This window comes from Varanus komodoensis, unplaced genomic scaffold (assembly GCF_004798865.1).
Source record: "Varanus komodoensis strain SLA01 unplaced genomic scaffold, ASM479886v1 scaffold3, whole genome shotgun sequence".
NCBI lineage: Eukaryota > Metazoa > Chordata > Lepidosauria > Squamata > Varanidae > Varanus > Varanus komodoensis.
In genome coordinates, this window is record NW_025335761.1 from 45,557,623 (window position 1) to 45,571,523 (window position 13,901).

A 13,901-nucleotide genomic window follows, 5' to 3' on the forward strand; every position below is an offset into this window, starting at 1 on the left:
TATTTTGTATGGTCTGTGGGTTTCTTTTGTTCAAGTGGGTCACAGAAAGATCACTTTCCTTACTGCTAATCTTTAGGTGGCTATACAGCCCCAAAGGTTCTTAAAGCTGTGAAATGTTGCATTAAAGAAATGGTTATAGCACTTCCTGCACAAAATAAATGTCTCAGTCAAGGAGACCACCAGTTCAGTGCCTGTAAGTAATCACATACTTGTGTTTGATCCTTGTGATTTCCATGAGATACGACAGCATTAATGATAATCCCTCACATGTTGAAGAAGAGGAAGTGGCTTCCAACAATAAACAAATTCTTTCCTTGTGGGGGCATTTGAAATCCAGAAATGTGTGCAATGCAGTTGCAGAAGCATAAGACCTTCATCCTCCCATCCCCAGCTCTCAGACTTTCCCATGTAAACCTGATGCTGTTGGACTTGATACAAAGCACTGCAGATTTTTGTAAAGGCAAGAATACCATGAGACTGAACTCAAGTGAAATAAAATACTTTCCATGTTTAGAATAATTCAGGAGAATGGGCTCTCAAATTCTGGGGAACATGTTATTTCGCACAATGGTGCTCACAGGCAAAATATTACTGACTCTTGACATGGCTGCTGTCTCATGCAGCAGAGTGGTTGGAAAGATCTTACTAAACCTGGCAGCTTGGTAAAGTTGCTGTCTAGTTAATTCACCATTCCCCAAATTATCTAACGGGTGGGGCAGGCAGAGGATATCCCTTCACCAAGTCACAGGCATTTACTGCCTGGGCTAATCACCTGCCCCTCCCAACTGTTTAATAGGATAGGCAAGTACCGAAGGATACAGTGCCCTTTCAGATCCTACAACAGTCAGTTGGAAAGATCACAGGACTGGAAACAAAATGCAGAAAAAAAGCATGCAGCTAGGTAGTTTTAGACCTTGGACAATGGACAAGTATTTTAAGGTGCGCATAGGCCAGTGCTGGGGTTCTCGGACTTTTTCAACAGGGGGCCAGTTGATAGGCGGCGGCAGCGGGCACGGGCCGGTGAGGCGAGGGTGCCTGCAGGCGTGGGCTGGTGAGGTGGTGGCGCGTGTGTGCGCATGTGCATGTGTGGCGAGTTGGCGGCGGGTGCATGTGAGGGGGCAGCGGTGGCGGCTTGCTCGCATGGAGATCTCTGAGTGAGTCCAGAATTATCTCGGAGCAAGCAAGCTGCCACCTCGCCGCCCGTGCAGTGAGGCGGCTGCAAGCACGCGCGCAGCGAGGCAGGGAGCAGCAGTGGGCACGAGGAATCCAAAACCACTGAGGCGGGCCAGATAAAAGGGCATGGCGGGCTGGATCCGACCTGCGGGCCGTAGTGGGAGGACCCATGGGCCAGGGGGACTCTCCACTAGAGCAAAGTGAGCAGATACTTTTAGAGCATTACGCACCCTCCATCTCCTTCTCACTTCCATATCACGCTTCTTTCCCATTATCACATTGTACCCCCTTCTTCTTCATCGTGCAACGTGTTCCCTAACCCTTCCATTTGCTATATTGTGCCACCCCAACCCCTTTCTCCTGACCTACGCTAGTGATTGTTGTGTGCTTGTCTTCTTCCACTGCTTACAGACCAAGACCAAAGACTTGTTAACCAAAGTTTAAAATAAGCTGACTGGTAAACCAGTTTGGGGATATAAAAGAAAAGTATTGCAGAAGCCCTTAACAAAATACTCAAGCAAATTAGAATACTGACCATTAGGAAAATGAAGCTGAGTAATAAGGAATTGGTTCCAAACTGAATACCCCTCCTTCCTTCCCAACCAAAAAGAGCTAGAGCCAGATTCAAGGTGGACCTTACTACTTATGGCCAATTGCCTGAATGTCTAATATTTCTTAGTTGGTCCACCCTCTTAACCTGACACTTAGTATGAATGGACTAATGATGATAAGTCAGCCCCTGCCCATCTCATCTCGCTCGCTAGAATTTTCAACACGGCTTGAAACTGTTTGGCTCTTAGCTGCCTGGCTTATCCCTGTGTCCACTGGCCTTGGCATTTCAGTGGTGAATTCTAACCCCTCATTCTCTGCTTTTGAATCAGAATTGGAGTCAATTAACTTTGCAGACTGTGTTTTAGGAGGAGTGGGCCCAATCCTTAAAGCAAACTCCTGGGACACCGCTTCCATTCCTGACTCTGGCCTACTGATGCCTTGATGCTTGTTTATTTCATCTCTTTACCCACCCCCACCCCCCGCAGTGGAAGCACTTTGGGAATTTTACAGCAATTCATAAAACAGATAATAAAGTGTGGTGGAAAAAGGTTCAAAACAGCTAAAACAAACAGTGACAGAGGATTGACTCTGTAAAAACCTGGGGTGGGTAATTCCCTCAAATCCCTGCATATTCATGTAAGTCTTTAAAGGCATAAAGGGGCATCTTAACCTGGTGCTGAAACAATGGCACATTTGGTGCCAGCAGGGCCTCTGTGAGAAGGTTGTTCCACAGAGAAATCCCCTCCCTTGTTGCCATCTTTCATGCTTCCCTCAGAATTGGCACTTGGAGGAAGCCCCAGAGGTTGAGCATAGTGTCTGAGCAGATATATTTACTAGGAAATAAGCTCTTAAAAAGGGGCCTGGGTCTATAGGACATACATATGCACAAAACTCATACAAGCTAATTTCTAATCATGTGTGCAAAATTAGAATTGCTAGGATTTATTTATATTTCACAGAAAACAAAGCCTGCCAATTAATTTCCCATCCAAATTGCTTTGCTCAAAAGCTTCTGTTGGTACTGGCCTTTTTTTTTTCGTTAAGTTGAAATGTCAGGTGGTGGAGGATTTTGGTGGTCACAGGCAGGGGACATGGAATCCTTTCCTCCCAAATTCCAACTCCCTGGATGCCCCAAATCCTCCCTTCCAATAGTGTGAATGGAAATGCTTTTCATAACCTGCATTGCCATGTGTGTCTTTCTGTGTGTATTGATATCCTGAGGGGGGATCTTGTAGCACATAGAAAGTGGTGGTGGGAATTAAATCATCCCTCCTCATCTGCGATCCTCCTGAAAATCATTTGCTCTCCCCCTTCCTCCCTTTCATGGCAATTAACCTTAGAGGAAAACTCCACTGGCACCAGTGGACACACTGTGCTCTGAGAAGCAGTTCTGGGGCTCTGGAAGAGCCATTTGGATCCAGGGCCCCTTGAGCCCAGGCCTAGCAATGACTCTGACTAGAGAAGTCAGTCGTTGTCCTTCTGGCTGCAGTGTTGCCATGGAGCACTCTGGGGGTGCCTCTGGTCTCTGGTCGCTTGCATGTGCGTTTTGTTTGTACTGGCCACGGGGATGTCATGATGCCGTACCTTGTGATAGCTGGCACCTTCCATGCATGGATAATCGGGGATATGTTCACTGAGCAGCCTTGTGATTAGTCAGTGATGATGGAGTTTCCAGAATCGTGGTGGGCATATGACTGAACGAGGACCATGACTGTGCTACACAGCCGTTGCCACTGATGTTGTACAGCATAGCACAGTCGAACAATTTGTTTGGAAACTGGAAACAAGGCTTCTTTTATATACTCAGTCTTTTGAATGAGGCCGGGAAGTCAACGTGAAGTCCTGAGTACTAGACAGAAAATGCCAAGCATTAAGCAAAGGGAAGTCAGCACAAAATTACTTTAATTATCTGTGTTACATCTAAAGATTGGGAATCATGTGAACTGCTTCCAGTTTTATCATTTACAGGAACACACTGTTTCCTAGATAACTTGGAATGATCTGGAGTAGGCTTCCTGAAACTAATGCCCTCCCAGCATTCCCATCCAGTCTGGGGAGAGCAGATGGGGCAAAGCAGAGCAGGGGATCTGAATGATTTCTGTACAGATGCTCTAATCCAAGAGCAACATTTTCAGTTTGGATTCCACTTCCATGGTATAAACATTTCACCATTGTTTTTCTCAGTGAAAAAGCCTTGGGGTTTGGATTCTAGGGATTTTTTGTGATATATATCCATATATACCTACCTGCCCATTTAGATCATTCTTTGAAGTCCTCCTCCATTATCCCCCTCTAGTGAAGTCAAGGGGGAAAGGGCTAGGAGAGGGCCATTTTCCTTAGTGGCGCCCGGACTCTGAAATTCGCTCCCCAGGGTCATATGGTTGGTGTCAACTTTGATCTCTTTTAGATGCCAAGTTAAGACTTTTTTGTTCAAAAAAGCTTTTGGTTAATTTAAATTCTATTTTGTTACTTTCTACTTATTTAATGTTGATTATTAATTTATGTGCTTGTATTTGCTCATGTGGTGTATGACTTTATATTTTTTGTTATATGTGATTTTTTAACAATTTACTTATTGTATTGTTTTTATCTGTTTCATTGATTGTATTTATGTGCTGGTTTCAGCATGTGTAAGCCGCCCAAAGAACACGGGGTTATGGGGTGGCATAGAAGTAGAATGAAACAAACAAACAATATAATGCTAGACGTGCATCTTTGGTTTTGCTCTGTCTGTTTACTTCTGGCAGAGGCCCCATTGACAAGAACTGTTGTGGTGCTAGTGCGGTATTCTGAGAGTTGTCCTATGATTTCAGAATAAACAAGATCTTGTAAATTTCCTTCTGGAAGTAGGCACAAGGTTTTGGTTAGCGATAGATAGCACTTGATACAATAAACAGTGGTTTTATTTATTGGTTAAATATATTTGCAAACAAAAACACCCATTATACAGAAAGCACCTATGCCATCAGTGGGGATTTCTTCTCAATCCAAATTCCATTGTCATAGATGGAAGACAGCCATAGTAGGAAAGCAAATTTCTCCTCCATGGCTGTTACAATTCCAATAATTTTCACCCTGTTCAGTTGATGCAATTTGCAATTTTTTAAAACCTAGAGGTTAAAAACTTTTAATTTTTTAAAACCTTTTAAAACCCTTTTTATTTTCCCACCATTTTAAGATTTAGGAATTTTTAATCTGGTTTTAACTATCTACAGTTGCATTTTGATTTTGTTTTTGATCTTGATTCGGTTTTGACTTGTTTTCATTGGTGATATGTTACTTTTGGTTTTATGTATATTCTTAATAATTGTTAATTTTTGTTTTTGATTATGGATTGTTAGTTTTGATTTCTGTAAGCTGTCCTGAGGTGCTCTGCATATAGAACGGGGTATAAATATTTTAAATAAATAAATAAATAAATGCAACAGCATTAGGAGGCAGTTCTGTGGTCCTTGAGAAGACACTGCAGGAGCCAAAGAATGTGGTGGCTTTTCCCCAACACCAAGCTGTAGACAGGTTATGACTGTGAGCTGCCCAGAGGTGCTGTGGCACAATTGGGTGGCATACAAATGTTATAGATAGGGGATGTGGAATCTGAGTAAGGACCTTGGAAGAAGGATGGGAGAAAGGACAGTTTGTGGGGAAGGCATGGGAATGGGGAGCTTGTGGAACCACCAGATGCACAAACTTGGTCATTCCTGCCTCTGACGACAGCAAGGTAAGTAAGCCCTGGGGGGCATCTCACTGCAGGTAGCTACAGCTTAGAAATTGGAGGCAAAAATGCCACGCTTCATAGATGGAGGTAGAGTTTTGTACAATCATAAATCCTTTAAGATTGTGTTCTTATGGATATATCTATTTGGGCCTATTCAGTCATTCTGTATGTGCCCTGAAGTAACACACAAAGAGGGAGAGCAAAGACGAGAATGCCATTTATTTATTAATACCATCCGATACCTGAAGTTATTTGGGCAGTTCCCAACAATTAGCCTACATTGGGGGTTCCCAGCAAGTTGGAATCTGTGCCTATTAACATTATAATCCAAGCAAGTTACCTTTATCTCATTAGCTCTATTTAAACCTTCTGTATGCTGCTTTAATTAACACATGAGGAAGGAAAGCAATAATGAGCACACTTGTTCCAGCCCACTGCACCACCATTCTTGTTTTCTTCCACAGGTTTGTACCATGTGTATCTGCTCAGGATTCCTGTGTGATTTAGACCTTCTGATTTCCCAGGATTCTAAACTTTGAAAGGGAGTGCCCAGGAGTAAGCTCCCCACTGCAGGCAGCCTTAACACAAATAAAACAAATAATAAAAGTCGTAGTTATAGTAATAGAGGCTGTCAAAGTGGTACCTTGTGCTGTCAGTAGCTTTTCTGACACTGGAATGACAGACAGCCTCACCCAGATACAGCAGACTTGCTCTTCTGCTTCTCTGAGCTCTCCTCACAACAAAAGTTGTTTTGTTTTATATTGTTCTTACATATTGTAATTTATGTTTACTGTTCTTACTTTCATATTGCAATTTGTATTGCATTGTAATTGTATTGCAATTTCATATTGTAATTCACATATAATTTTATTCTATATTATAGATGTATTGTGGAACATCTAGTGATTTTAGGTTATTAAGCGGCATTAAATAGACACACACAATGTGAAGAGAAGGGCACAGAAGAGAAAATCCAGCATTTCTTCTTAACTGTGATTTGGGCAGAACACCCTCCCTGATATGAGACTGTTTAACTCTGGTGGTGATTTGTAGGTATTTGAAAGATACATAGATTCATTCAGCACAGAAACTGACATTCAATAAAATTGATGTTTTATATTTAAATTTACAAATCAGACTTCATAATCCATACCCCCTTATCCAGAGTTTCCTTATAGCCAGTGGTGTAACAGGTGGTCAGCCTTGGGGCCAAAGCCAGTCTCTGTTGTGCCTGACGCCCCGACAGAGGTGGCACCTCACGAGGAAAAGTCAACACCCAAAGAGAGAATCAGATGTCAGAAGAGGAGGATTTATACTTGAGACCCTGTGGCCAAATGTCCCTTCCACAACCTAGCTGGGGAATAGCTGAACAGAGAGCCATCCCTCATCCTGACCCTTTACCCATTGGGCAAACAGCCAAGCCTCTGTCAGACCACGAGGGCCCCGAGGGAAAAGGCACTATAAGTTTTGCTCATGGAGAGCATGGGCAGGCTGCCCCCTTCCTCCTGTTCTGATGTCTGATTCTCTCTCTGGGTGTTTGACTTTTCCTCGTGAGGTGCCACCTCTGTCAGGGCGTCAGGCACAACAGTCTCCTTCCCAAATGATGCAGGTACTTCCTGCCCTAACCACCTTGTCTGTCTGTCTGTTTCTGAATCATGTTATAATTGAAATGAGCAGCTCAGCATATACATGGTTATAGATGCTCATTTTGTTATTTGTGCATTAAAATATATTAACATTTTCTACAGAAAAATAATTATTGTTGTAATTTACCAGCAGAGCAGCAGAAGCAAACTGTATGTTACTGATGTAGATATAATGCAGTAATTTCAGTGATTTTAGATGCAAAATCACACTTGCTCAGGGTGCTTTGTGTTTAAAACTATTTGGACTGGCAAACATGGTTTGGGGCTGTTTGGGTTTTGTTTGTTTTGATTTGCTTTAACATATAACTAATCTGGAAGCCAATGTAAAACATGGAATGTCTCTTGCACAAAATTTTCACTTGGTCACACACAACCATCTCAGAAAGCAATCCTGTGATCATTGGAAGAGAATTTCAGTGACCACTTAATATTTCAGTGATCCCCTTCTGAAGCTGTAGACATTTCTACAACTTCAGGAATGCAATTCAGATCTGATCTCTCCCCCTTCACCACTGTGAAAAGAAACATGGTGAAGAAGTGACGTTGGATATCCTTAGAGAGATCAAGAGCAGGTTGATCCAGTGGGCAGTACTAGGAAGGGAGATAAGTTGGGGATCTCCTGTCCTGTGACCTCTCCACCCTCGTCCCACCCTCAAGGGCACAATTCCTCTGTGTAGCTCCTTCTAGCAGGGAGGCCTCCATTGAACGGGGGGCAATATCATAGGATAATGCTCCAAGTCAACTGATTCCAGGGTCTACAGCTAACCAACTGATAATTATGTGGTTCCTGATGCACATCTGTGCAAATATGTTGGGATTTCATCAGCAGATATAGACCCATTGTATCTCCAAAGTTCTTGGTTTGGTTGAAAATGTGTAATGATTAAAAACAAAGCTTTCAAGGGGGTGGCTAGATATCTTTTTCTTAAAAAAAGACTTAAATCCAGTACTCATTAATTAAATCAACACACACATGCAGCAATTACGAAGTTCTTAATTCACTAACATAAAAACATAGTTCATTTTACTGTTTAGGGTGTTAGCATAGTTCTGCTGCTCCTCCACAAGAGAGAGAAACAAAGTACTTGAAATAAAACAACTATGGTATGATATAGTATGATTTAGTCCTTGGCACCCCTTCATGGATCACTGCCTTGTCGTGGCGAAGGGGCTTGCGTAGCTCAATGAAGCTATGAGCTATGCCGTGCAGGGCCACCCAAGACACACAGGTCATAGCAGAGAGCTCTGACAAAACGTGATCCACTGGAGAAGGAAATGGCAACCCACTCCAGTATCTTTGCCATGAAAATCCCATGGACAGTACCAAAAGGCAAAAAGATATGACGCTGGAAGATGAGCCCCTCAGGTCGGAAGGTGTCCAATATGCTACTGGGGAAGAGCGGAGGGCTAGTACTAGTAGCGCTAGAAAGAATGAAGTGACTGGGTCAAAGCTGAAAGGACACTCAGTTGCAGATGTACCTGGTGGTGAAAGGAGAGTCCGATGCTGCAAAGATCTATACTCCATAGGAACCTGGAATGTAAGATCCATGAATCAAGGCAAGCTGGACGTGGTCAAACAAGAGATGACAAGACTGAACATCGACATCTTAGGAATCAGTGAACTAAAATGGACAGGAATGGGTGAATTTAATTCAGACTACCATCAGGTATACTACTGTGGGCAAGAATCCCTCAGAAGAAATGGAGTAGCCTTCATAGTCAATAAAAGAGTAGGAAAAGCAGTACTGGAACACTATCTCCAAAATGACAGAATGACCTCAGTTCGAATCCAAGGCAAACAATTCAACATCACAATAGTCCAAGTCTATGCCCCAACCACTGGTGCTGAGGAGACTGAAGTTCTATGAAGGCCTACAACATCTTCTAGAATTAACACCAAAAAATGATGTCCTTATCATCATGGGGGATTGGAATGCTAAAGTAGGAAGCCAAAAGATAACTGGAATAACAGGCAAGTTTGGCCTTGGAGTACAAAATTAAGCAGGGCACAGGCTGCTAGAATTTTGTCAAGAGAGTACGATGGTTATAGCAAACACTCTTTTCCAACAACCCAAGAGACGACTCTACACGTGGACATCTCCAGATGGTCAACACAGAAATCAGATTGACTATGTACTCTGCAGCCAAAGATGGAGAAGCTCTATACAGTCTGTAAAAACTAGACCGGGAGCTGACTATGGCTCAGATCATGAGCTTCTTGTTGCAAAATTTAGGCTTAAATTGAAGAAAGTAGGGAAGAGCACTAGGCTACTCAGGTATGACCTAAATCATGTCCCTGATGAATATACAGTAGAGGTGACAAATAGATTTAAGGAATTAGATCTGATAGACAGAGTGCCTGAAGAACTATGGACAGAGGATTGCAACGTTGTACAAGAGGTAGCAACTAAAACCATCCCAAAGAAAAAGAAATGCAAGAAAGCAAACTGGCTGTCTGAGGAAGCTTTACAAATAGCTGAGGAAAGAACAGAAGTGAAAAGCAAGGGAGAAAGAGAAAGATACACCCAAATGAATACAGAATTCCAGAGAATAGCTAGAAGAGACAAGAATGCCTTCTTAAATGAACAGTGCAAAGAAATAGAAGAAAACAATAGAATAGAGAGGACCAGAGATCTCTTCAAGAAATTGGAGATATGAAGGGAACGTTTCATGCAAAGATGGGCATGATAAAGGACCAAAATGGCAGGGACCTAACAGAGGCAGAAGAGATTAAGAAGAGGTGGCAAGATTACACAGAAGAACTATACAAGAAAGGGCTTAATGTCCCTGATAACCACGATGGGGTGGTCACTGACCTCGAGCCAGACATCCTGGAATGTGAAGTCAAATGGGCCTTAGGAAGTCTGAGCAACAACAAAGCTAGTGGAGGTGACAGTATTCCAGCTGAGCTATTCAAAATCCTAAAAGACGATGCTGTAAAAGTGCTACACTCAATATGCCAGCAAATTTGGAAATCTCAACAGTGGCCACAGGATTGGAAAAGGTCAGTTTACATTCCGATCCCAAAGAAGGGCAATGCCAAAGAATGTTCAAACTACCGCACCATTGCACTCATTTCACAGTTATGCTCAAAATCCTACAAACTAGGCTCTAACAGTATGTGGATCGGGAACTACCAGAAGTAGAGGCAGGATTTCGAAGAGGCAGAGGAACTAGAGATCAAATTGGCTACATACACTGGTTCATGGAGGAAGCTAGGGAGTTCCAGAAAAGCATCTACTTATGCTTCATTGACTACGCTAAAGCCTTTGATTGTGTGGATCACAACAAATTGTGGCAAGTCCTTAAAGAGATCGGAGTGCCAGACCATCTTATTTGTCTCTTGAGAAACCTATATGCGGGTCAAGAAGCAATAATGAGAATTGGGCACGGAACCACTGATTGGTTCAATATTGAGAAAGGAGTTCGGCAAGGCTGTATTCTGTCACCCTGCCTATTTAACTTATTTATTTATTTAAAACATTTCTATGGCGCCCCATCGCAACAAAGCCTTGGGGTGGGTCACAAAGGATACATATTGCTGGGAGAAATATCAACAACCTCAGATATGCAGATGATACCGCTCTAATGGCAGAAAGTGAAGAGGAACTAAAGAGCCTCTTGATGCAGGTGAAGCAGGAGACTGCAAAGTTGGCTTGAAACTCAACATTAAGAAATCTAAGATCATGGCATCCGGTCCTCTCACTTCCTGGCAAATAGATGGGGAAGAAATGGAGGCAGTGACAGATTTCATTTTCCTGGGCTCAAAAATCACTGCAGACGGGGACAGCAGCCAAGAAATTATAGGATGCTTGCTCCTTGGGAGGAAAGCTATGCAAATCTAGACAGCATACTAAAAAGCAGAGACATCACCCATCCAACAAAAGTGTGTATAGTCAAGGCTATGGTTTTCCCAGTTGCAATGTATGGCTGTGAAAGCTGGACCATAAGGAAGGCTGAGCGCTGAAGAATTGAGGCCTTTGAATTGTGGTGCTGGAGGAGACTCCTGCGAGTCCCTTGGACTGCAAGGCGATCCAACCGGTCAGTCCTAGAGGAGATCAACCCTGACTGCTCTTTAGAAGGCCTGATACTGAAGATGAAACTCAAATACTTTGGCCACCTAATGAGAAGGAAGGACTCCCTGGAGAAGAACCTAATGCTGGGAACAATAGATGGCAAAAGAAGGAGGGGATGGCAGAGGATGAGGTGGCTGGATGGAGTCACTGAAGCAGTTGGTTTGAGCTTGACTGGACTCCAGGGGATGGTGGAGGACAGGAAGGCCTGGAGGAATGTTGTCCATGGGGTTGTGATGGGTTGGGTACAACTTCTCGACTAACAACAACAACAACAAGTCCTTGGCAAGAGTATATTCTTTTCACTTCTCCAAGAGCTTTCATGCTGAAAAAGCAAGTTAAAGGCAAGTTAAAAGGAAATAACAGGAAAACAAGCAAAGCAATTGCACTTTTGCTGGTTTAGTGATCACTGCAGTGGTTTGTAGTGTCACTGAAGGTAGAATTTATGCAGAATTAAGAACTTTCCAAGGGTAGAAATTAAAATTTTTAGTGAGAATCACAAATGCTTCTAAAATGTGCCTCTCTATATTGGTCCTGTAGTCTCTGAGCATACAAAACTTGTACTAGTTTCAAAAGCTTGAATTATCTTATTTACCCAAAGAAGCAGCTGCAATGTTTCTCTTGATTTGAGGCACTAATACAGGGATTGCTTCTGTCAATTAAAAAAATAAGTGAGGTTTTACAATAAGAAAAAGCAGTTTGCTTTGAAAGTACTTTTTGACAAAAAGAACTGAAGAAATAAATAGATGTTCTCTTTCAATGCAGTTGTACAAAGGGTTCATAAATGCACAACAGCAATCTTTGAGAAAGCTACTCATTTGGAGCAAGGTTACATGCTCTGCCAAAGCATTTTTTAAAATATTGACTTCAACATCGACTTCTCCTATAAGCTAGAAAACCCATTTTTAATATTCAGCAATCTTAGGGTTATGTACATGATAGCGCTCTACCCCAAACTCTTTATGTATATAAAGCCTTCAAATCCTGCTTCCTCCCATGTTTGTGGACAACAACATTGCCACCTCGTTTCCTCTCTTCAGAGGAACCCAAGGAGGCTTATATAGCCACAGTTCATCGTCTCAATAAAAACTGTGTAGGTAGGTTGGACTGAGAGTCTGTGTTTGGCCCAAAGTCACCCAGTGAGCTTCGTGGCTGAGTGGGGACTAGAACCCAGATCTTCGGGTCGACAGTCCAACTGTTGTGCACATGCACTTTGATGAGGTTCCCAGGCATGCACGAGATATGGAGGGCTCTGGTGGGAATGGTGGCTTAGACTTGGAGGAGTGGGAGTGGATAGGTGAACCAGCCGTGGCTCAGAGTTCTCACTCCGATATTGGAGTTGCTGAGACTAGCGAGGCCCCGGCTGCCCAAACTCTCCTGGTGAGCCAGCCTGAGCCGGCTCTGGTTCAAAGTACTTCAAGGACAACTACAGAACCCCCTCCCACTCCTGATGGTGGGAAAGAAGCCGGCGGAGAACAGACTGGGGAGGGGTTCTTGGGAGGAGAACTTGACACCCCTGGAGACGTGGACACAAGGACCCATCAACACACTCACTGGCATGACCGATCAGAAACTCAATGGGAAGAGTGTCGGCATGCCCATTTTCATAGCGCACCCCCTCCAGCGAATGGCCCCAAAGGGTTCATAAACAGAGCTTTGCATGAATAGCGTTAGAGCGAGAGGTCAACTTTCCACCTGGAGTGCGAGTTTCAGAGCTTGTGAATACATTGTTGATGTATGGAATAAAGACTCTTTTAATAATTGCTGAAGTGCTTGTCTCGTTTGGGAGGGGATGCCTAATGCACTATACCAACACTCTCACAACTACGCTATTAGTTGTGTAACATTAAATGTGTATTTTCTGTATTAAGCATACAATTTTAAAATAAGAACATATTCACAAAGTAAAACAGTTCAGGCAAGCAAAGATTGTTCCAGTTCTCTGGAAAACAGGTAGCAGAACTTTGCCTGGGAATGAGCATGCTTGGCTAGAAAGTCCCTGCATGAAGTACAGCTTCAATACACACCATCAATCAGTACACACAGGACAAAAACAAGTGATGTTGAATAGGTACAGCTAGAACTTGGAGGGTTTGTTGAAGTTGTCAGATGTCATTTTATGATTTCGCTTGGACTTATGAATGTCTCTGGAGTAAAGTTGGCATCTTAACTTTTAGAGAAATTAGATAATCAATGGTTATCTTCCCTCTCTGATAAAATTTGAAGTAGGTTGTATTTCTTCAGCTGTGACAGATATACAGCACCTCTCTGGTCTGTAATCTCCAGCCAATGAAAGCTGCCTGTGCTAAAATCCCACAGAACTAAATGGAACAAATTAGTTGTGGTCAACAGAATTTCCTTTGATTTGGATAGGATTTCAGAATGACAGATGAGGGTCCTAATAGTAACCCTCCTTACCATATTGTGACCTTTCTGTACTTGTCCTTTGGTTTCCTGGGAAAGTCAGATTAGACATTACTTTATCTAAAACGGAGTGTTTCGGATCAGAGAAAAGCATGTGTTTCACCATATATAACAGGATGGTGTGTCTTGTATCCAGAAGCCCAGGGTGTAGCCAGTACAGGGCCTGTGAACTTAGTGCTCCATCTAGAGCAGCATTTACCCCACTTAAGGTTTTTTTTTTAAACAAGTCTCTTAGGGCTCAGTCATATGTATATTAATAATAATAACAACAGGCCTGGAACTCCCAGCATTTCAGTGTGACCTAGGCATTTTCAGAAC